Raw genomic sequence first — 24,470 nt, 5'->3', positions numbered from 1 at the left:
AAGAACTGAGGTGCCAGGAGTGTGCCAAGGCGAGCGTGTCAGAGACTGTGTGAAAGATGCCTTCGTTTCACAGATTGCGAGATCGAGGCCAGAGAGGAGAAGGAACTGGACCTGGAGCCCAGCTCGAGCTGGGGCAAGACTGGACTTCACACCCTTGGTAATGAGAGGTCCAGGCCAAATCACGGGCCTTCTGACCCAAAGCCCACTGTTCTCTTTTAAAAGAAATATTTCGTATACACTTTTTATTCCCCCCATGTTGTTTTCATTGCAACTTAACTTCAGGTAAAAGTAAACTTTACTTTAGATAAATCTTAACAGAGAGTGGAGGCCACAGAGCTAGCAGTGGGGCCTAGAAGTGTCCTGGTCACTCACTCAGCCCTTGGAGTCACTCTCCTGCCCCTGCTTTCCTTCTCCTGCCATCATCACACAGCCCAGAGGTGGCCTTGGGGCCTCTTAGCCTTACTCCTGTTGTACTGAGGTCTCTCAAGGCATAGAGAGGTTGTCATCTACCCAAGGTCATACAGGAAACTAGGAGCAAGCCACAACTCAGAACCCCATCCCAGGGGCTATTTCCATACTCTGTTTTCCTCCAACTGCACTCTTAAAGCTGTGGCATCCCAGGTCCCTTTGCCACAACATCCCCAGCACCAACATTTATTGTGTGGTCCAAGATACTGACCAAGATCAAGGGCTCTGCAATCAGACAGACTTGCGGCCCACTCTGAACGTCAGTTTCCTCCTCTGTCAAATAGGACTGATGGCAGCCCACAACCTGAGAGGCTATTGTGAAGATTAAATTGGGGGCAAAGGATAAAAAGTCCTTAGTGAACAATAAATAATAAACACTCAATAACTGTTATCAGGATAATTATTATTACTCCTACCTTCACTCTTTGGAGCAGCGGGGAAAGAGGGGGCCAGGGTAAGGTGTGGCACTGTCTCTTTGTGTGAGCTCTTCCTGAAGCAAACAGCAACAGCCTCTTCCTGCCAGGCTAAAGCGAAAGGGAAGGGCCAGGCAGGGAAGAGGGGGGTGAGTGTTACAGAGACTTCTGAGCTCCAGCCTGGGATTCTCGCATTTCACCTACTTGGCCTTCTGAGCCCTGAGCATGATCTTTTGACAGGCAGGATATTGCTGTCCTGGTCATCTTCATTAAGTATCTAACGACCATAGAGGTCACTTCCAGCCCCAGATTCCTGGAAAATTCCACCAGACTGTTTGGGGCAGCAGTGTGGCAGAGTAGAAACTGTGGTGACACCTTGAGCAAGCAGCCACTTAACTTCTGAGACTTGCTTGAGAGACTGGCAAGAATGGCAGTTAAGAGCTCCAGTCCCAGCCCTATCATTTGCTAATCCTGTGATGAGCTTGGGCAAGTCTCTCAACCTCTGTGGGGCTCAAGTGTTCTTCTATGGCGCAAGGATAAAAATATCTTAGCAAAGTATGATTTAGGATACTCTAGGTGCCGTATTTCCTGGACCCTAAATGGTGCAAGGTGACATTACCCAAAATTATACAAAATGCCCACCGTAGTGTGTGGCTTCTGATGGATGCTAAACAAATTCTAACTCCCCTTTGGAATGAGCAGAGTTTAGATTCTTTAGAAGTTGTGTCAATGGGCAAGTCATTTCAGCTATTTGTTAGGTGATTCCTCATCTATAAACTGGAACTAAACATAACTTCCTTACAATATTAATAATAACAGCTGCTATTTGTTGATTACATACGACGTGCCAGACATTCTCTGTGCTAGGTAATTTTCGTGTATTAACTTGTCATGTTTGCAACGAGTCCATAAAGAGGTATGCTGATCCCCATTCTACAGATGGGGAAACTAAGGATGGGCACAGCTGGGCATTCAGCCCGACATCAGAGCCCTGCTTTTCACCGCCACACACACACACACACACACACACCGCCTACCACTCAGCACCCACAGGAGGGGTCAAAGAGGGGCTTGTGTACAAAGTAACACATGGCATCTACCAACGCTAGTGCTCTTCCAGCCTTGCTAAGAACCAGATCAAGTACTGGGGGACAGAGCTGGAGATACAAGTATCACGAAGGATTTTTTAACATTTGCTTTTTACATTATAGAAGATTGGCAAGTGGAATATTCATACAATGCAATACCACACAAATAGTAAAATCTAAAGATGTCTTAGAAGAATTTGCAATGACATGGAGAGACATCCATGATACTATGTGACAAGAAAAACAAAGCCAGTTCCCAAACAATGTACCTTGACTGATACTGACATGCGATTGCTTAGAAGAATGCCTGGAATGATCTATATGGCAGGTTATTAACACCAGTGCTTATGGCTGGCCGGCAGGATGGCGTGGAGTTGTTATTTTTTTCTTTTTGATCAACCATATTTTCTAATTATTTTTCTAGCATCAACAAGTATTTCTTTGGTAATTTAAAAATATTCACAAATGTAGTGGGGAGGGTATAGCTCAAGCAGTAGAGAGCATGCTTAGCATGCATGAGGTCCTGGGCTCAATCCCCAGTACCTCCTCTAAAAAAAATTAAAATAAAAAAACCTAACTACCTCCCTCCACCAAAAAAACAAAACAAAACAAAAACAAAAACAAAAAACAAAAAAAACCAACAAACAAAACAAAACAAAAAATATTCACAAATGTAAGAATAGTGACTTAGGTCTACCAGTTTTTAAAAGATTGAGTTTTGTGCTATAACATTCATTTATTCACTCAATAAATATTCAAGTATTTACTATGTGTCAGGTACTAAGCACCAATCTAAGTTCTGTTCAGTAGCAAGTCAGTCCAGAACAAATTTGCTATGAAGGAGAGGATGGTGGGAGGCACTTGGAAAAGGGGCACGGAACACACATGGAGACCAGCCTCATGCTTTAAAGGACACATGCCTTCCTTTTGACAGCCCAGCAAGCCTGCGCTTTTCCCTCCATGGTGATGTAGCTACATGTGTATTCAAGGGACTCAAACCTCCCTCCTGAATGACTCACTGAGAGGGAGATACAAGAGCTCATACCACATGTGAAATGACCGAGAACAAACATCTGTTGAGGATCTGTCACCATGCTAGGGAACTCCATGTCACCCAGTCAATGAATCCTCCCAACTACCTTGCAGATGAGGACGCTGAGGCTCAGAGAAGTCAAATTGCTTCTCCCGGTGACCCAGCTAGTCAGGGAGTGAGCTGGGATTTGAATCCAGCACCTTCGAACTGAGACTCCATCACCCTTCTACTGAAGGACCCACTGTGTCCTGCCATCTCCTTCACCATCATCAGTGATCTGGAGCATCACATGCTGGGCACCCTGCTAAGGGCGCTGTCTCAAGATATTCATGGTCTCATTCACTCTTCCCCTGAGGTGGAGGCAGGAGGCAGGTGGCATTAACCAATGGGGAATCCCAGGCTCAGACAGGTTAGTCACACAGCTCTGGAATGGTGGAGATGAGATTCAGTCTGTCCTGCTGGGTTCCAGAGCTGTGGTCCTCAACAGCCCCTCATCCTATCCTAGGTTAGACTCCTCTGAACAACATGGAGCACCTTGGGGTGGCATTAGTGAACACAAACAAGTGTTAGCTTTTCTTTTCCCTTGCTTTTTACAACACTCAGGGAGCCTGTGTAATGTGGAACGATAAAGAAAGTAGAGGAGTACAGGAAAATGGAAGATGTAGGAGGAACATTTGACAGTTTGTCAAGCTGTCAGAATCAACACCTTGTTCTTCTATAGTAACTATAATTCAGTTTCTGAAAAATGAGCACGGAAGCCTGGCAGGGAAAGAGAATGGAGAAAAAGCATGAAATCAAGTTCCTGGAGGTAGAATTGAAGGATGAAAATGCTTGACCTGGAGGAAAGTGGTTTTGATCATTCAACTAACAAATATGTGTACAGCTTCTCCTCTCGGGCAAGCTTTGTACAAGGTGCTGAGGACACAGAAACCAACAGGACAAGACGTGGCCTCTGTTCCCTTAGAAACATGAAATGGGTAGGGGATGGTCATGGTCTCTGCCTGCAAATATCTGAACAGGTGCCAGGGAAGAGAGAATGGCCTTGTTCTCACTGTATTCTCTGACAGCCTTTCCTTAGTGCATGTACATGGAGAGAGAGAGAGAGAGAGAGGAAGAGAAAACTCGCTCTTGTGTTTCTTCTCATGAGGGCACTAATCCCATCACAAGGGACCCATCCTCATGACCTCATCTAACCCTAATTACCTCCCAAAGGCCCCATCTCCAAACACCATCACACTGGGGATTGGGGCTTCAACACATGAATTTGGGGGGGGCACCAACTTTCAGACCATAACAGGGGTCTCAGCATGAACAGGGCAGCTGCCCTAGCTCATTGCAGAAAGCCCTTCTATACTTAGTTCTGTGCTTCTGTGGAAGTTGATGGCCATGCAGACCCTGTGCTGAGGGCCAGGTGTAACTCAGGCAGCTGAACTTGGGCAGGGCAAGGAGTTGGGAACCAGACAGAACACCTGGGTGGTTCACTCATCACTCCTCTCTGCCCTAGGAGTAGAGATGCAAAGATGAGCAAAACCACTACTTGATAAGACAACCCTGGACAAGGCACTTGCCTTCTTGTAGTCTCAACTTCTTCATCTGAAAAAGAGGGTGTGATGGCACCACACACTCACAAAGTTATTGGGAAATGGGGATGAAGTAAGAAGATGTGTGTTAATGCTCAGCACAGAGCTTGACACATCAGCACCCAGTGGATGTGAGCTGCCATTGATGATTACTAATAATAACTATAGCAAGCACCTGCCATGGGGTTTCAGCCAGGGTGGGGAACATACAGGAACACAGATGGGGAGATTATAGTATAGGAGTCTCTCTACCTCAGAGGTGTCCTCTCCTGGAGTAGGAGTCAGGGAAGGCTTCTTGGTGGAAAGGATATTTTGAGCTGAAACAGGAAGAAAGACTGAAGAACTTGAGGAGTTTTGGGCCAGGTTATTATGAACCAAAGGATAAAAAACAACAACAACAACAACAACAACAACAACAACAACAACAACAACAACAACAAAACACAGGCTGTTGGGTTAACCGGAAAAAGAAAATGGCTCAGGTGACCATATACATACGTTCACTCAGTAACCTGCTCAGTCATTCACCATTTCCCACAACACAGTCATAATGGCTTCAGCTCCAAAGTCACAACTCAAACATCCCACCATCTGACCACAGCCTGCACTCTTGCACCACATGTACTGCACAGGTCCCCTCCAATTGTTCTTCATCACACTGGCATCTCCAGCCACTGGTCCTCTACTTTCTTCCAGCCCATCACCCCTGTTCTTCCTCTTGTCTTTCTTCTCCCCACTGCCTGCCCAAGTGGCAACCACTTTTCTACTGTTTCTATGAGCTCGACTATTTTGTTTTGTTTTATTCCATGTTTAGATTCCACATATAAGGGATATCTGCAGCATGTGTCTTTCTCTGACTTACTTCATTTAGTATAATACCCTCAAGGACCATCCATGTTGTCACAAATGGCAGGAGGTCCCTTTTTCACAGCTGAATAATATTCCATTTATTCCATCTTCTTTTTCCATTCATCCATTGATGGACACTTAAGTTGTTTCCATATCTTGGTTATTGTGAAGGGTACTGCAGTGAACATGGGAGTGCAGATATCTCTTTGAGATGCTGTTTCCATTTCCTTCAGATATATACCCAGAAGTGGGATTGCTGAATCATATGGTAGTTCTATTTTTAATTTTTTGAGGAACCTCCAGATTATTTTTCATAGTGGCTGCACCAACTTACATTCCCATCAACAGTAAACAAGAGGTCCCTTTTCTCCACTTCCTCGCCAGCACTTGTTATCTCATTTATTTGGTGATGGACATTCTAACAGGTGTGATTCATGTCCTTTATTACAGCTCAGAGTTGAGGTCTAACATTTCAATAACAGTCTTGCAAATGCCATGAATTCTCTTGCTTCTCTATCTTTAGATCTCACTGGTTGAGCAAACCTTCCCCTATTTGCCTCCTATGGTTTCCTATGTCCAGCACCAAACACTGCTGAGAACTGCACACCACAGGGCAGAGGGCTTCCCCATAACTCCAGAACACTCACCTCAAATGGACCTTGGGCACTGCCCATAACAAGCCACCCACCAATGGCCACTTCACACCTTCACCATCCTCCTCAAACCTGCTTCTTCATTCTCAGTGGTAACTCCACCCTTCTACTTGACAGAGATAGAAAACACTATCCCTTATCTACACACACACACAGACACACATGCAACCCTCCACCCACACTCTTCCCTTCCCCTTCTATATCAACACAGGAGCTGATATTCTTATCAAAGGCCAGTTCTCCACCTGGATTTTGGTGCCCTGCCTTCCACCTTTCTTGGAAACCTTGTATTTTTTATTATGCTTTCTTTTTCCTGGATTTTCTAACTCTACTTCTCCATCACACCTTTCCTGTTAGCCTTTAAACACAGTCAAATCACCTTGTTAAACAAAAACAAAAGCCAGCTCCCTCAATCTCACTTCTTCTCCGGCAACCACCCTCTGCCTTTCTTACCTCCACTGCTGATCTCCTCGAAGGAGCTATCTGCACTCTGTCTCCACAACCTCAGCTCCACCCATCTTTTCTGACAGCTTTAGTGAGGTACAACTGATGTACAATAAACTGCACATGTAGAAAGTATACAATTTGATAAATTTCACCATATTTCTACACCCATGTAACCACTACTAGAATGAAGATAATGAACATCTCCATCACCATCACCACCACCCCTAGTCTCTTTGTGTCCTTTACAACCTTCCTGCTCTATCACTCCCTGAAAATGCTCTTGATAAAGGTATTAGTGAGCCGCATCTCACCATATCCAATGAAAAATGGTAACTGTTCCTTAGACATCTCAGAAATACCTCAAATACAACTCATCCAAAACCGGACTCATGGGCTTCTCCCCTCCCCTCCAAAACTGGCTCCTCTTCTGGTAGCAATATTCAAGTGCTAGTGGGAGCCAAGAGTCTAGGTGTATTCTTGGTACACATGAGCAATGATGCACCAAGTACCACCCATTTCATATCTTCAATTATCTCTGTCCCCTCCTCTCCATCTTTATCATCACCACCTTAGCCCCAAACCCCTTCATGAGTCCTGCATCATTGCAGGGTCTCCCAACCGAATCTATGTTGGTGAACACACTTCACCTCCTAGCTGCAGCCTGAGGTATCTTTTTGGAGAGCAAGGATGATATAGACAAAGACTAAAACCACCAACACGATCTACAAGGCCTGCAAGGTCTGGCCTTCCCTCTTGTCTCCAGCCCCACCTTACCCCATACTCACTCAGTCCCTGAGCTCTCACCACGCTGGCCTCTTTTTAGTTCCTTTAATTTACTGGGATTCCCCTATCACAGGGTTTTGCACATGTTGTTTCTTGACCAGAATGCTCTTCCTGCTCATGCTTCTGACCTTGGCTCAAGCATCATTTGCTCAGAGAAGCCCTCCTTGACTTCCCCAAAATGGTTGAATGATCTTGTCACATCTTCACTTAGCACTCTGTACATCTCTGTGTAGTATGTGCCATGTACTTGATTAACTGTATGGCTATCTGTTTCCCTTACAATATGATTTCCCTTACTAAGTTCCTAGGCAAGGGGAGTGGGTCTGTCTGTGCTCACCATGGTTTCCTCAATGCTTGACCTGGCGGACCTAGTCTTCAGCATAAATAGGTGTTAAATTAATGAGCGTAGAGTGAGTATCTACTGCATGCCACACTCTTCTGTACATTTCTTTAAGCCTCACAACAGTCTTGCAAGTGGGTATTTTACTCTTTATAGATGAGGTCATCGAGGCTCAAAGAAGCTAAGAAACTGAGCCGTGGTCCCACAGTGGGAAGTGACTGAGCCTGAGCAGGAACCAGGTTGGTCTGACTCTAAGCCAGAGTTCTCGTCAGTTTCCCCAGCTGCCTGGGAGGTGAGGAAACACTCTCATGTCTCATCCCACACTCGCCTGTGCATACCAGGTGCTCTGCAGCCCGATCTCAGCTTATCTTCAGAATCAGTACATGCAGTGGGTGTTCTATCCTTTTCCAAAGGCAGTAATTGAGGTACAGAAAGGTTATGTGCAGAGCCCCAGTTACTCAGCAAAATAGCAAACCTGGGCTTGTAACCCAGGGTATCAGGGCCCTTTTTGCCACACCAGACACGACAGAACAGATAAGTGAAAGCACAGCCAGAGGGGATATCCTTCAACCGCCCACTGAAGACTCAGCTGGCTTCTGGGCCTCTTCTTTGGTTCACACTTGCCGACTTGAGTCATCTGGGCTTTGAAAAATACACATGCCTAGAACTGCTCTGTTGACCCAAGGCCCCAGCATCAAAGAGTCTCCAACCAAGGCAGGAAGCAAGGGTAGGAGCCAAGCCATATCCCTAGTGCCCACTCAAGGAAGCCGGTGTCAATCAAGATGGGAGGTGGCAGTATAATCCTGGAACTGACCTCCCACCTCCACTGAAAAATTAACTGCAGTCTCAGGTAGCTTTTCAAGGACAGCCTGTGTCAGTCATCAGCCTCCCTCCAGGGCACTGTGTGGAAGCACAAGGTGGGTGGAGCCCTCGCTGACAGTGCTAGGTGCCCACAGACTGTGGACAGAATCAGCCAGTTTCCAGCTGGAGGACAACCAAGAGCCCCCGGGCACTGGAGCTGCTGGAGCCTGAGCCTCCCTGCCCGCCCTCTTGTAGGCGGGAGTCAGCTGCAGCAGCTTGTGCTTAGGGTGGGGCTCCTAGGAAGTCTGCCCTTGCCCGCAGAGTGACAAAACCATCATGTGAGTGGTGGGATGAACATTCCACCCACCGGGGTCTCTGTCCATGGAGGACCCACGAGTGCCACCATGGTTTCCTTTGCTCACGCCTTAATTCAAGAGGGAACCAAACAGACCAATGCTTCTCAAATTACTTACAACATATCTCAGATCTTTTTGTATTACCACACTTGGAGGTCAAAGCAGTGTCAAGACAGAAAACAAGGTCTCCCTCTCAGGAAACTATATTCAATAGTTTGTAATAACCTATAGTGGAAAAGAATTAATATATATGTATAACTGAATCACTATACTGTACACCAGAAACTAACACAACATTGTAAATCAACTATACTTCAATTTAAAACACACACACACAAAAGCAAATTGCTGCAAAATGTTTCTAAATGCTTACTCAGAACGTTGGTACTTAACTCACAATGGACTGGTAACAAAAAGAGTTTGCAGACCAGCACAGTCCATGGACCACACTTTGAGTAGCACTGGAACAGAGAACCTGTTACAGGCTAAGATCTGGAGGAGGGTAGAGGGGAGACCTAAGAATGAGAAAGACCCTGTCTGCTGCCCTGGAGGCGCACAGGCTACAGAGAAGGACACCTGGGTTCACGTTCTTCCATACCAGATACTAGTATAACCTTTGGCAACACATTTCTGTTTGCTGAAGCTCGGTTTCTTTATCTGGAAAATGGTGGGGGAGGAGGGTACCTAGTATAGAAAATATCTGTTGTTTCTTTCTGCCCAGTGTCTGGCATCTGACTTCCCTTCAGGTTTGGGTGGGCTGAGTACATAACCTTGGCTTCAGGGCTGGGTGCATAACTTAAGTGTGACCAGTTAGTTAGCAGGTTCAATGCCCTGACCACATGATTGGTCCAGAGATGGGCACATCCCCAAACTGAGCCACTGAAAATCTATCTTGGATCCCTTGCTGGCTGTGTTCGGGAAGAAATGCTCTTTTCATGCTTGGTTGCTAAGCACAGGGAAAGCCTTTCTAAAAATGAAGCCAATGCAGAAGAAAGCTGAGCAAAAGCTAGAGAGAAGCCATAGTGTCATAATGCCTGGATTCAGGTGAGTTTCCATCATCTCCTCCTCTCCTTCTCCTGGTCACTGTCCTTGGTCAGACTTCATTGACTTTCCTTCCCTTCTCTGACCTCCCTGCTGACATGCATACAGGACAGGAAAGGTCAGAGAATGCATTTGGGTCAAGAGGCAGGGGCCAGCTATGTGACTTCGGATAAGCCACTTCATGTCTCTGGACCTTGGTCCTCTCATCTGTCAAATGGGGAGGCTGACTGTCTCAGACTCTCAAAGTTCTCTCAAGGACTTGGCATACTCGTGAGCCAATGTGATCTAGAAGCTTAAAGTGCTGAGCATTTACCCAGGACTCCCGCTGGCGTTTTACTCATTTCCTGGAGGCCATGTGCCATGTGCAGGTGGATAGAGTGTAGATACAGGGCTTTGTCAAAAAGATCTGATCTCTGCTTATTAGCTGTGTGACACTGTGCATGTCTGTGGTTCAGCCTAAGACCTTGTTTCCCCCATTTATAAAATGGGATAATAACAGTACCTACTCTCACAGTCTGACTGTGAGAGAAGAGTGATAATGTAGGCGAAGCACACGGCACATAGAAGGTGCTTTAAAAGTGGACTTTATAAATTTTTTTGAATGGGAAGCAATTAGGTTTATTTATTTTTAGAGGAGGTACTGGGGATAGAACCCAAGACCTTGTGCATGCTAAGCATGCACTCTACCACTTGAGCTATACCCTCCCCCCTGCCCAAAGTTTTTTAAGGACGCCAAATGTAGGTGAAACCTAGCTGACTAATAATGCTCAGGAAAGGTTCTGGTGTGTTCGGGGTAGTGTTCCTCTTTTGATGCTTCCTGAACAAGACATGTCCTAGAGATGTTATTAAGTCCTACCTGAGACACAGCATCCTCTTGATAACCTCTCTTTCCCCTGCTCTGCTCTGATCCAATCAGGTACTAAATCCTGTCCATTCAAACTCTGCAACCAGGTCATCTCCTCCTGTCCATCTTCCCCTTCCCTCTGCCCTGCTGCACAGCCTCCACCCTGTATCCCTTATGTCTCATTCACCACCTCTCCCCTGTAGCACATTGTGGGGACTGGCAGGAGCTTTCAGGAGCCACCCCCTAAGTTCAGAAAAACCCCATGACTTCCCATTGCTTAACAAATAAAAAGCAGGAGTCTCTAGAAGGGACTGTGGGTCCCCCACAAACTCTTCTCAGCTATCCTTTCTACAACAGGTGCTATTGGTACCCCATCCGTATCCCCTTAGCCCAAACTCAAAGTCACCTACAGATTTGGTGAAGGGTTCCTGTCCACACTGGTGGTTCCTACCTCAAGCACACCCACACTTCTTTGCCCAGAAGCCTTCTGTGGCAGCAAGAGCGGGCTCACCCACCTGGACAGGAGTGTGGGACTGATCAGATTTGGTGGACAAATACCCCAGATTCCTCGTCCCTCGGTTGGACAAGGTGTGTTCTACACAGTCTCTCAAAGGGTCCCCAGTGGGACTGAGCCCCAGTTACCTAAAGGGTAACTTGTTCATCTTTTACTGGTTTTTCTCTCTGTCTCTCTTTCCCCAATCCTTCATGTCCTAGGCTTTCTGGGGACATCCTCTCAAAGTACTTACACCTAAATTGTTGATTCAGCATCAGCTTTGGAGGGTACCCAAATATGGACGCTTTCAAAGCTCAAGTCCCACCACACCCTTTCATGCACCCTTAACTTTAGCCAACTTAAACTATAAACTAGATGCCCCAAACATTCGCCCTCCCGTGTTTCTCTTCTTTCTGTCCCTGTTACCTAGAAGCCCTTCTTGCTTTCACATCTGTCATCTCCTATCTATTTTTCAAGAACCAGCTCAGGTTTCACTGATCTCATGATAAGCACAAAGAGTGATTGCTCAACCCTTTGAACTCTCAAGCAGTCCCTCAGTCCCCTTGGTATGCTCTTTGTCCTCTAGGTTTCTTGACCTAGTAGAGTCTACTGACAATCTCCCAGCCCCTCCCCCCTGGCCCCCCACCGCCCACTTTTGTTCAATGGCTTACTCCCACGGCCACAACTAGACCTTATCATCACCCAGAACTGCCCAGGCTCTGGGATCTTAAACTCCAGAGTCCCCAGAGTGACCAGACACTTCTCACTCTCTTGCTTCAGAGGCATCTGCTCTATGAGGTTATCAAGATCTCCAATCTCCTCTTCTGTGTCTCTCGGCCCCTCCAAGCCACACCTACCCTACCAATCCCTTGGGTCTTTCCCCAAACCCGCCAGTCCCTTGGCCCCTTCCAATCCTCGAATTGTACCAAACCCAGCTCTGGGTCAGTTCACTCATTAGCCTTTTTTGGCTCCCTCTCCACCAGCGGCCTGAGAAGTACGAAGTGTTTAAGGGCACCCACAGGAATGACCAGGACTGGAATCTTGGCTCCACTACATGCTTATTGTGTAACCTTGGGCAAATTACGTAAGTTCTTGGTCTGCAGGCTCCTCATCCATAAAAGAGAAAAATAATAAGACATACCACTCAGGTGAAAGGTTCAATTTTAAAATGCCAGGGACACGGCAAACCCTCACTAACTGGTTAAATGTTTGCATTGCTTTTAGCACCCACATCAGCTTCATCGGGTTGGGGAATTAAATGATGTAACACATGGAAGGCACTTAGAACCATGTCGGGCACAGGGCAGGCACTCCATAATGTTGGCTGCTATTATTATTACTGAATTGGTTTCTTGGACTACCATTATAAATCACCACAACTGGGTGGCTTCAGACAGCAGCAATGTATAGTCTCATAGCACTGGAGGGCAGAAGTCTGAGTGTAAGGTGCCTTCAGGGTTGGCTGTTTCTGAGTCTCTGCCAGAGGATCCATTCCTGCCTCGCTCCTTGCTGCTGGTGGCTGCCAGCAGTCCTCGGTGTTTCTTGGTTTGGGGATATATAACTTCACTCTCTGCCTCTGCATTCATATGGCCTTCCTTTCTGGGTCTCAGTCTCATATCTCTCTCTGACTTTCTCTTTTAAAGATACTTGTCCTTGCGGGGTGGGTATAGCTCAGTGGTAGAGCGCATGCTTACCATGCATGAGGTCCCGGTTTCAATCCCCAGTGCCTCCATTAAAAAAAAATTTTAAAAGATACCTGTCATTGTGTTCATGTTTACATTCACAGACTCCAAAGTTTAGGACTTGGACACATCATCTCAGGGGCCAGCTCTCAGAATTCTACAGTGATCATAACAAAGAGTTTCAGGGGAGGGGAAGCCAGATTGCAAAGAATTAAGGGATGGGGAGGGAAAGAAGAGAAAAAAGATTATTTCAAAAAAGACAAAGGGAAGATAAAGAAATGTGGATAATTACTGACAAGAGATTTGGTTAAGAAGAAATGCAAATAGAGAGAGAGAGCTGGACGGGAACTAAGTAGGAGAGAAAGTGTTGTGCACATTTTTAAATATGGTAGAAAATGGATTCTCTTGAGGGGGAAAGGATAATAGAGAAAGATACCTTGAAAGATATCCTTGAAGATATAGGAAAGAGAGAAGAGGAGCAGTGGAGCAAGGTGCAGGCCCCAGAGCAGACACCTTCAAAAAACTCAGGGCGAAGGGGATGACCCAGTAAAACTGGGGATGGGTCAGCCACAGACTGACAGTGACCACAGAACAAGTTGGAACAGACATAGCATTGGAAGAGAAAAGGCCAAGCCAAGGAGCCACCAAAGACAAGAGAAAACATAACCAAAGAGCCCTCTGGAAGAGCCGGAGACTTAAAAGGGCTGAGTCACAGATCATCTGCTAGGCAGTTGACAAAGCACTTTCTCCAGTTTTCCATCTGAAGCTCTGACTACTGCTGGAGGGCAGGCGGAATTATGGTGCCCCATGGGTGGAGAAAGAAACTGAGGCCCAGAAGGCCTGGGGGTTACTGAAGGACACACACGTAGTTGGGACTACCGAAGGACACACAGAGCCCCCAGGGAGGGGCCAGGGAGCCCAGGAAGGGCTGGGGCATCCTCCGTCTGAACACAGGAGGAGACCTCGCTGAGGCCCAGAAGCGGGCACTCTTTTATACAGTTGCTCACGCTCCCCTTTTTGCACTCTCCACCTTGGGCTGCTTCTTTCTGGTTTTCTACCTTTTGAATTTTCCTCAAGAGCCTTTCCCGAGTACCTCTTCTTCCCCCAACCCTTTACAAATCCCAAACTGGATTCACCTTGCTCCCCGCAAAACTGTCTCCTCCTTTTGTGTGTCCTCCTTGGTGGCTGGCACCACCAGCCACAAATCAAACTCTGCCTCTCCCCAACATCCTGCCAATCACCAGGCGTTGTGTCTTCTTCCCTCTAAATACCTCATGAGCCTGCTCACTCTCTCCTTCCCCCAGCCTGCGAGCCCTGTCTTACCTGAACCCTGCAACAGGTTCCCACCAGATCTCCCTGACTCTTGGCCTCCCCAGCCCATCCTCCAAGCTGCTATACCCTGATCTTCCTGAATCATAAAGATGATGTTCTTGCCCACACGTTTAAAGATCTCTGCTGGCTTCAACTCTCAGTTGGGTCAAGCACTGACTAGCATTCAAAGCCCTTCATGATCGAGCCCCTGCCAGGTTCTCCAGCCTCATTAACCCTGAGCATATTCCCACCCTCCAGCCACACCTACGATTTGCCATTTCTCAAATGCTCCCCATGTTTGTCTAGGTTATTCCTACTGCCTGGAAGGTCTTTCTCCTTCCCACCACCGTCTGCCTAAAGCCAGCTCAGTTATCTGCTCCTGTAAGAAGCTCTCTGTGGAGTTAAACCCTCCACACGCACTTTTCCCCACTTCTCACGCTATACAGTGACTGTTTCCCTGCCTGTCTACCCACCAGAGGGGACAGAAATTCCCAGGTTGCCAGGGTGGAGTTCAGGAACGGACACACAGTCTGCATGCAGTTCCTGTCTGCGGGACTGTGCTGAGTTGTCCAGTGCGCACCAATCTACCATAGTTTGTACTTCACTTCCTCGCTGCTCCGTTATTGCCACTCTTCTCCATGACACAGAGTCAGCTCAAAACATCTTTAGACAAATAAGCTTTTTTCCCCCTTTCCATTATTTACATGGAATAGAGTCCACAAACTACTGTTACTTGGCCCAAGTTTATACTTAAGTGCGTGGCTTTTAATAGGCATTGCCAGATGGTTCTCTAGAAAGACTGTGTTGTTTCACATCACTGCTGTGTGTGTGCATGAATCCCTGCACCACCCCCAGCGCTGGGATTTGTGGTTTTCATTCATATTTGCCATGACAGAGGGTAGGGACTGTGGAGTGGAGGTGGGGTCTAGTCCAGGCTGCGGGGTTCAAGGAGAACTTCCTAAAGGAGCTGACACCTAACTTGGACACAACCAGCTGATGTTCCCTCTTGCCTTGCTTCCATAACATCCTGGCCTGCACTGGGCTTCCCAGTCTTACCTCCACCAGTCTTCATCCATCTCCTGCCGTGAGGCTCCCAAGTCCCAGAGGCAGTAAATACAACAGCTCAAGGGGAGTAGATGTTTTTTCCATCTCACAAATGAGAAAACCGAGGCTCACAGGGACTACACGGCTAGTGAGGGGTGGTACTGGAACTTGAACCAAGCCCTATGTGACTGTCCCCGGGCCAGTGCTCTACCAGCTACTCGCACTGAGAAGGAAGTAAAAAGACATTTCCTGGGAAGACTAGATGCCATGCCCCAACAGAAGCCACTGTTCATCTACCACTCCATTCACAACAACCCGGCAAGGTAAGAAATACCAGCTCAGTCTACAAAGGAGGAAAGTGAAACCCAAAGAGTCTAGATGACCTTTCCAAGGTTACACAGTGGAACAAGCACAGGGGGGCCCTGAACGTCCAGGAACATAGACTCTTCCCCTCGATGGAGGGCTTCCCCCCAACCCCAACCTTCCTGCCACACTCATCTCAAAGGGAACACACCAGTTCAACAGTGTTATGGGTTGAATTGTGTATCTCCCCAGATTCATATGTTCATATGTTCCTCCCTCCATACCTTAGAATGTGACCTTATTTGGAGATAAGGTCTTTACAGAGGTAATCAAGTTTAATGAAGTCAATGGTGTGGGCCTTAATTCAATATGACTGGTGTCCCTATAAAAAGGGGAAATCTGGACACAGAGACAGACACTCACAGAGAGAAGATGATGTGAAGACACATCAGGAGCAACTAGACAAGGAACACCAAAGGCTACCAGGAGCTAAGAAACAGGCCTGGAACAGAGCCTTCCTACAACCCTGAGAAGGACTCAACCCTGCCAACACCTTAATTTCAGACTTCTAGCCTCCAGAACTGTGAAACAACAAGTTTTAGGGTTTTTTTTTCTTTTTAAGCAACTCAGTTTATGGGTTTTTTTGTTTTTTGAACTCATGATCTTTGTGATTTTTAAACATTCTCATGTTTTTATTATTATTACATATTTTTATTAGAGAAAACTTCGAGAGGATTAGACACTATAAAGAAGAAAAATTAAAAACACATGTCCTCTTTGGAGAATTCTTGGGTGTGGGGGGGTGGCAGGGGTAACCACATGCCCTTTTATTGCACTGTTAACCCCCTCGTCTGTTTCTGTTTTTTTCCCTTGCAGTTACTGGAATCTCACTTGCAAGGCTGCTGTGATGCTTGACTGAGACTGCGTGGTTCTAAGCACAGGGTAGAGCACCCAGTCCAGTGCTATAAACGGTAGATATTGTGCATATTTATACAGACATTGAATAAAATTGGAGTCATGCTGTTTTATAACTTCCCCTTTTCACTTACCAGCATGTCTTGAGTGCTTCCTCATATCTTTAATAGCCTTCAAGAGCGTGAGATTTAATTTCTGCCCAGCCTGCCACCTCTGAACACGGCATCATCTATTTACCCAATTCCTGCTGTTGAACGTTTAGGGAATTTCCAATTTTCCCCAGTTATGAAGAAGACCAGGATAAATAATCTTTGATTTTAGGGTATATCCTGGAAGGAGAATTGCTAAATCAAAGCATAACTCTTTTCAAAGCTTTTGGACATTAAAAAAATGTACCAATGGTCGTCAGAAACGCTGCACAATTTACCTCCTCGACAGAGAAAAAGGCACTGACTTCCACAGTCTACCAACATCTGATGTTTTCATTATTTTTATCTTGACCAATTCTATACGCAAGAAGAGCCGGAATCTTCTTTTCATTTGTACTTCGCGATTTCTAACACTTTCAAGAAAGTTTTTGTATTTCTCAGTAAATTACGTTAATCATCCTTTGCTGGTGGTGTCCCAGGTCAGTTCCTTTCATTGTTACGGGTTTAGCAGGACTTGAAAGGGCGGTTGCAGATGGGGCCCCATAAGCAGCTTCCTCCCCGCCCTTCTGACCCTCCTCTTCCCACATTCCCATCCTCAGAGCTTTCTTCCGCTCCCCAGGGAACCTTTGTCATTCAAACTAGCCCTTGCTTTCCCAGGGCCCTGGGAAAGCCATCTCCACCTTCTTTTTGCTGACTTTACCCATCCCCCAGCCCCACATTCCTGCGGCTCCCACCTCATTTCTCACCGCACCCTGCACATTCACCCCTGAAATTCCTCAAGGAGGCCCCAAGCCACAGGGGACCCAGATGCACCTAGCCCTAGTGCAAGAATCTCAGCCCTGCCCTGCTCTGGCCTGAAAGGGGGAAGACTCAGGGAGATGGGGAACAGTTCAGAGAAACAGATGTCCTAGGGGGAAGTCCTGGGAGGACAAGACAACAGCAGGCGGACGGGAGGAAGAGCATGTTTTTGACGTTTCTAGGTATTTGATGTCTTTCTAACACAGAGCTCAAACCCCAGGTCGGCCACAGGCAGACTGTCACCCCACTATCTGCAGGGTTACCACGGGGGTGAGAATGCAGCCTGCTGTGTACAGCACCAGACACAAAAGTCAGCCGCACAGATGACGAAGCCCCAAGGAGCAGGCAGGGCTTCTCCATGAGAGATGGGCCTTGGAAGGGTCTGGTTTGCACTTGTGGCTGGAGAGGGAGCCTATCAGGCAGAAGGAATGGCTTGAGCACAGGCAGGGAGGCCAGAGGTTTGACGGAGTAGGTCAGGTACACGCAGGGTCTCCAGGGCACCGAGAAGGCCCCAGGGCCAGTGGTCGGGGCCGACAGGGAAGCTCAGACAGCTCCGGCCGTGGACCGGGCCCGCGCCGTCTCCACCTTCACTCCCGTCTCCAACTTCACTCCACTGCCCCGTGAAGACACTTGTACGTACGGCGTTGGGGCCTGTGCGGGGCAGCGAGCGGGGCCCCGCCCTGGATCTTGAGGGGAGAAGAGCTCCAACCGAGTGATCAGGGCCCAGAGGGCACCCGGAGGAGAGTGATTAAAACCGAGAGTCAGGGAGCCGGGCCCGGGGTGCGAGTTGGTCAGGCGCGGGGGTCGTGGGGGTGGGCGGCCAAGGCGGGGCCGGTGTGCAGAAAGGTCGCCCTAAACCAGCGAGGGTCGGCGAGCGTCATGAGGGTGGCGTGCGACGGAGGGCGGGATGCAGCTGGATGCCCAGAGCCGCCTCAGGAGGCCCGGGGCCCGGCGCGGCGGCGGCGGCGGCGGAGGGGAGGGGCAGTGGAGGGGGCTCTGGCGCGCCCCCAGCCCCGCCCGCGCGGGCTGCCGCACGTAGCGCTCGTCGTCCGCGTGCTCCGGCAGGTAGCAAGGAGGAGGGCGGCGGGGAGGGGCCTGCCCGCTACCTGCCGCCGCTCCCGCCCCTACCTCCATCGTCGCCTGGGTGGATGCTGCCCCGCGGAGCGAAAGGGCGGCGGGGGCTGGGCCAGGAGCCCTAGGGCACACTGTCCAGGCCAAGGCGGTCTCCTCCTCCCGCCGTTTCCCCAGCGGCCCGCACGGCCCAGGAACGTGGTGGAGGACCCTGTGTGGCCAACGGGATGTCCGAGGCCCAGACAAAGAAAGGGGCTGCCCCGGGTCCCGCAGGGACGAGCCTCACTGCCAGGGTCGGCGGCAAGGGGGTTCGTGAAAGGCAGGGTACAGTGTTTTATATGAGAAAGGCGAGGCCGGGGTCCCCCCGTGCCCCGATAGCACCCCCAGCCCTCAGTGTGAGGACGGAGACTCTGCCCCGGGCCTCTGAGCGGAATTCGATGTGCAAGAACACTCAGGTATTCAAGTCTATGCCCCGGAATGTCTTATCTAGGAGTCAGCCTAGATGGACCTGTCTCCGAGAGGCTCTTTGCTTTTTACGCAAGATTGTCCTGTCCACATCAAAGAAAGGGAGAGGCGCTGATAGAAGGAGACCCAAATTTTCTCAAGCCATCTGTGGCCCCACCTCTGAAGGTACCCATGCCCAGAGGATGCCCTCGTGGGTGCTCACATTCCCGCAAACACAGGGGTACCCATGCATGAGCATACACTTGTGTGTAGACCCACAGACCCTAGTTTCACACACGCACGCGTCGGTTCAGGACCCCAAGGAGCCACTCAAGAGATCCTGACAGTCAGAGAGGGCTGGAGAATGAACCCTAGAAAGATCCTTTGGATTAACCCTCCAATTCAACCTCTCCCCCACTCCCCTCTGACGCCCCCCAGCACTTTGTCTTCAGTGCAGGGCCATCCAGGGTCAGATGGGGGAGGAGAATTGGGCCAGGCTAGTTGGAGATCAAAAGCACTTTGGTAGGGAATGTCCTCTGGACGGGGAGCGGCTGCCCTCCCCATCACACCCATGACCAGCCCAGCGCAGAGGGACCTCCCATCTCCCATCAAAGCTGGCCAGAGGACCACCCAGGATAGGTATACTGTCCACAGAAGATCTGGGAGCTAAGAGACTAGGGGCCCTGCCAGTTGTGAGGAGGGGAGGGAGTGACTGCCTCAATTTTCTAATCAGTACAGTGGGGAGCAGAGCTGTTCCCTGTGATCTGGGCCCCTCTGGTTCTGCCCTTCTGCTTGGAGCTGATCAGCAGGCTGGGGGAGTGGGGCCCCTGTGCTTACACACCCACTCCTCCACCCTCAATCTGGCCTACAGCCCCCATTCCTGGAGGGGGAACCCTGGGAGCAGCAGACAGAAACTCTGAGGCAAGGCGCCAAATATCCTGGTACAGTATCCCCTTTGTCAGCTAGAAACGAGTGAGACCAGGCCCCTGCCCTGCGGGCATCTAGACCATGAGTAAGAGTCACGTACACACATGCAGGCACGGCGCTGCAGCCCAGGTGCTGAGGGCTCCCACCAGTGTTCAGAGAGGGAAGGAAGACCCCCCCCCCCAAAAAAAAACACAGACACAGGACTGGGTACGCAGGTGTTCCCAGTAAAACTATTTGGTGACTGGATGAAAGAACAAACGACTGGATGAGTTTAGTGGATGAATGAATGAATGTCCCAGGCTATGACTTCGTTTGGGTCGAAAACACTTGGCATGCCCAGGCTGGGACGTCTTGTGAACTGTCACTGCTCTAGTATGTGTCATCACCCCAGCAGGGCTGCAGCTCCCCAGGGGCCAGGAAACCCTCTGCTTGAGCCCTAACCCAAGGCCTGACAGTCACAAGGTGGCCAAGCTGTGCTCACTGCAAATCACGAATGGGTGTTGGTGAGTCTACCTCCCCACCAGACTGAGAACTCTTCACAAATCTTCAGCATCTGGTTCAAATTCCTTCCCATCCTCCACCCCAGGGTCCCCTACAGTGAAGGGCAAACCTGCTGAAAGACGAGGACAAGGTCATGGAATGAAGACAGGCCTGGCCACTTCCTGGCTGCGTAGCCTTAGGGAGTCATTTCTGTCTGTGAGCCTCAATTTCCTTATGTGTAAAATGGAGACAAGATGCCTTCTTTGGGGAAAAGAAAAAAAAAGCCTTTGCTTTGCTTTACAGATTGTGAGGTCACACGAAGCACGAAACCCCGCAGCCCCGCCCGTCTGCACCCAGGGTTCTATGTTCACCTCCACGTCTTACCCACCCCTCCCTTTACATCTGCACTGTACCTGCACTAGCGGTTCCCTGAGGGCAGGAATTGGGTCTCCCTCATCTCTCTGGGCCCTCTGTTGCCCAGCATTGCCCAACACGTGGTAAAGCACATGACCCTGAGTGGAATTAAAGGCTCCTTGATGTAAGTGATGAGGGAAAGCATCTTGTTACGCAGACAGGGCTGTGCAAGCATGAAGACTTCCATCTTTATGATAGTCATTTAAATCTTAAAGGATCAGGACTTGGAACATATCTTATAGATAAACTGAATCCCCCACTGGACATATGAAGAAACTGAGGCCCAGGAGAGACTGCCAGAGATCACTCATGGAGGATGGCCTGCTTGGACCTCGGTTGAAGTCTCCTAACTCCCCAAGGAGAAGGGATTCCTCCATGACCCATCGCCGGGTCATTCTCATCAGACCACGCCCCCTCCCCCCGCTCAGCTCCAGCCAGTCCGGGCACAGGGGAGCCCAGCACATCGACCCGGTCTTCCTTCCTCCAGTGACTGCCTTCCTCAAGACACCTGAGAGCCATGAGTGTATCTGGGGTTCTTGAGGGCTGAAGACCGGGTGCTGAACTCTGAGTTTGCATTTCAGTGGAAGGCGGTGGCAGTGAAAGCAGCAGGTGCAGGGCAGAGCTGGAGCTGCAGCTCTGGGGTTCCCAGTGGAGCTCCGGGCAGTGGAATCAGCATGGACTTCAGAGCCAGACCAACCTGGCTTTGAATCCCAATTCTGACACTCAACTGGGTGAGTTATTTGGCAAGTTACTCATGAGCCTCAAATTCCCCACCTGTCATACATAGATACTCATCTCTACCTGACAAAAGAGTTGAGATGACTCAGTAAGAAGCAAAAGTGTCCGTGATGGACTGAATGTTTGTGTCCCTAAAATTCCTATGTTGAAGGCCTAGCCCCTACTTAGGAGGGGGCTGTATTTAGAGATGGGCTCTAAGGGAGTAATGAAGGTTAAATGAGGTCATAAAGTGGCCCTGGTCTGATAGGATAGACACTAGAGAGCCCCTTTCTCCCTCCCTCTCTCTGTCTCTCTCTCCTTCTGCCCCGCCCCCCCCCCCCCGCCCCCACCACCATGTGCAAACACAAGAAAGGTTATGCGGCAACATAGCAACAAGACAGTTGTCTACAAGCCAGAGAGAGAACTCTCACCAGAAACTAACTACACTGGCACGCTGACCTCAGAGTTGCAGCTTTTGGAACTGTGAGAAAATTAATTTCTATTGTTTAAGCCACTGAGTCTATGGTGCTTTGATGGCAGCCCAAGCTAATACAATGACTTAATAAGCAGGAGGCCATCACTGATCTGCCCCTTGGCTATCTCCAGTTTCCCCTCACCTCTCGGGATGGGGATAAGGAAGGAACTCTAGCCTGCTGCTCCTTCTGCCACAGCTCAGAGGCCATTGGACGGGAGGTAGTGGTGTGAGATGGTGAGATCTGTGGTAGGCTGAAACTGGCCCAAAAAAAGATATCTACATCAAATCCCTGGAATGTGGGAGTTTCACCTTATGTGGCAAAAGATGTGATTAAATTAAGGATCTTGAGAAGAGGCAGTTATTCTGAATTGTCCAGGTGGCCCCTAAATGTCATCCTAGGTGTCCTTATCAGAGAGAGGCAGAGGGACAGAGAGAGGAGAAGACATACACTCCCAGAGGAGAAGGAAGCATGAACACAGTGGTAGAGACGGGAGCAATGTGGCCACAAGTCAAGGAACATCTGTGGCCACCAGAGGAGGAACAGATCCTTCCGGGGTCTGGGAGGCAGTGGAGCCCTGCCCACTACTTGCTTTCAGACTTCTGGTCTCCAGAAGTGTGAGAGTACATCTCTCTTGTTTTAAGCTACCCAATGTATGATCATTGGTTCCAGCAGCCACAGGTAACTTATACAGGCTTATTCATTCTGGATCCAACTCAGCCAGTCCCCTGCCTCTGTACCTCTCATCTACTAGCCACACCTGGACCTCGACCCCCGAGGCACTCAGCCTCGAAGCCCTCAAGCCCAGTCCTGAGAGGGATGGGACAGCAGCTACCCACAGCCTAGGCTGAGTCATAGCTGCCGTCTACCTCTGCTGGACCACAGGTCCACTTTCTCTGCTCCGTCAGACCCCACTCGGAGTGGGACGTCATGTGCCTGCTAGGGCCCAGTACTGGTCAGTGGGGGAAAACACTAACTTGGGAAGATCAGGAGGCATATATTTAAATTTTGTCTGTGAACTTGAGTAAGTCACTTGAGCTCTCCGGGCCATGGTTTTCTCATCTGCCAGATGCCTGGATTGAAGTGCATAATTTTTCTGGCACTTTCAGTGTTGACTGTGAATGAGCAGAGAAAGGGGTGGGAAGGCTTGGGAGGGAGGAGGAAGATACCCAATGCCAAGCACAAACAGGTTCAATTCTATAGGTGGGGTCTGGGTTTCTCTCAAGGATTGGAAGAGGAACAGTGTCACACACTGATTCAAGGCTTGGGAGAAATGGGGACTGCATGAGAGGTGTCCATCCCAGGCCCACCCTGTCACACCCCTGAGAGGGAGACTGCTCTGTCTCCAACCCCTGCAGCCCAAGTGGGTACATCTGGTCCATGGAACCTGTCCCCTGTGGACAAAACCTATGGGAAGAAGGGGAGACCTGACCAAACGGCTGCCTGGCAATGAGTGACCTGGAGGGAAAAGGGCGGATGGGCCACCAGATCGTCACACTTGGGAACTTGAACTCGGAAATGTGGGAAACAAGAAGGAGACAAAGAAGTCACAATGTGGAGAAGTCCAGAGAGCCGAGCCTGTTCAAGCCAGTGACTGAAAAGAGAAATTAAAAGTAGTAAGTTAGTAGCCAGCAGAATGAGATGAAGCAAACTGGGATGGGAGTTAAGTTGTTGTGTAACTGTTGAGCGGTGAAATAGAAGTCCATGCACTCCTGCTGCTGGCAGCCCTAAAGGTTCCTGGGATTGAAGAGGAAAGGCCTCAGACTTAGAGTGAGTAAGAACCTGGTTAATAGAAGTGCACTACAGTGTGGGGGGAGGTTGTAGCTCAGGGGTAGAATATGTGCCTAGCATGCGCAAGGTTGTAAGTTCAGTCCCCAGTACCTGCATTAAAAAATAAATAAAGATTTTTAAAAAAAATTTAAGTTTACTGCAGGAAAGGTGGAAGCATATGCTCACCAACTAGGAATTGAGGACTAACACTAATTTCTTAACACAGATTTCTAAGCTACTAGGACTGAGTTCAGCAAGGTCACAGGATACAATGTCTATATTCTAAATTCAATTCTATTTCTATCTACTAGCAATAAGCAACTGGAAGCTGACATTTTAACAACATCTTTTTAAATCACATTAAAAAATTTCTAATACCGAGTGATGTATTTATCAAGAATAGATGGGTATATTAGTTATCTCTTGCTGCATAACAAATTATCCCAAACTTAGTGGTTTAAAACAACAGATATTCCTATCTCAGTTTCTGTGGATCAGGAATTTAGGAGTAACTTGGCTGCTGGATGGTTCTGGGTCAGGGTCTCTCATGAGGTTGCAACCCAGATGTTGGACAGAGCTGCAGTCATCTGAAGCTTGATATGGCTTTTAGCAGGAGGCTTCAGTTTCTCATCATATGGAACACTCTGCAGGACTGCTCACAACATGACAGCTGGCTTCTCCAGAATAAATGAGCCAGTAGAGAAAGGGCAATCCAATCAGAAAGCCACAGTGCTTTTTATGACCTATCCATCGAAGTCCCACATGGTCACTTCTGCTTTATTC

General features: G+C 48.7%; 1 protein-coding gene and 1 non-coding gene across 11 annotated transcripts in view; one reads left to right on the top strand and one right to left on the bottom strand.

Moving 5' to 3' along the window:
* LOC102517729 (olfactory receptor 2A12) overlaps nt 1-24,470 on the bottom strand; it is a 187,512-nt gene that overhangs the window by 91,928 nt on the left and 71,114 nt on the right. Inside the window, exon 1 of one of the 10 annotated variants that reach the window (XM_032494015.1) lies at nt 885-1,215. The exons of the other annotated variants lie outside the window; for them this stretch is intronic. The gene's annotated coding sequence lies outside the window, so the exon portion shown is untranslated. Of the gene's footprint in view, nt 1-884; nt 1,216-24,470 lie in introns of those variants that run through there. 10 annotated transcript variants of the gene reach the window in all.
* Nucleotides 12,850-12,921, top strand: TRNAG-ACC. Its single transcript has one exon. It is a non-coding gene; the product is annotated as a tRNA-Gly (tRNA).

This window comes from Camelus ferus, chromosome 13 (genome assembly GCF_009834535.1).
Source record: "Camelus ferus isolate YT-003-E chromosome 13, BCGSAC_Cfer_1.0, whole genome shotgun sequence".
Taxonomy (NCBI): domain Eukaryota; kingdom Metazoa; phylum Chordata; class Mammalia; order Artiodactyla; family Camelidae; genus Camelus; species Camelus ferus.
The sequence above is the reverse complement of the archived record's forward strand: the minus strand, read 5'-3'. Positions and strand labels throughout refer to the sequence as shown.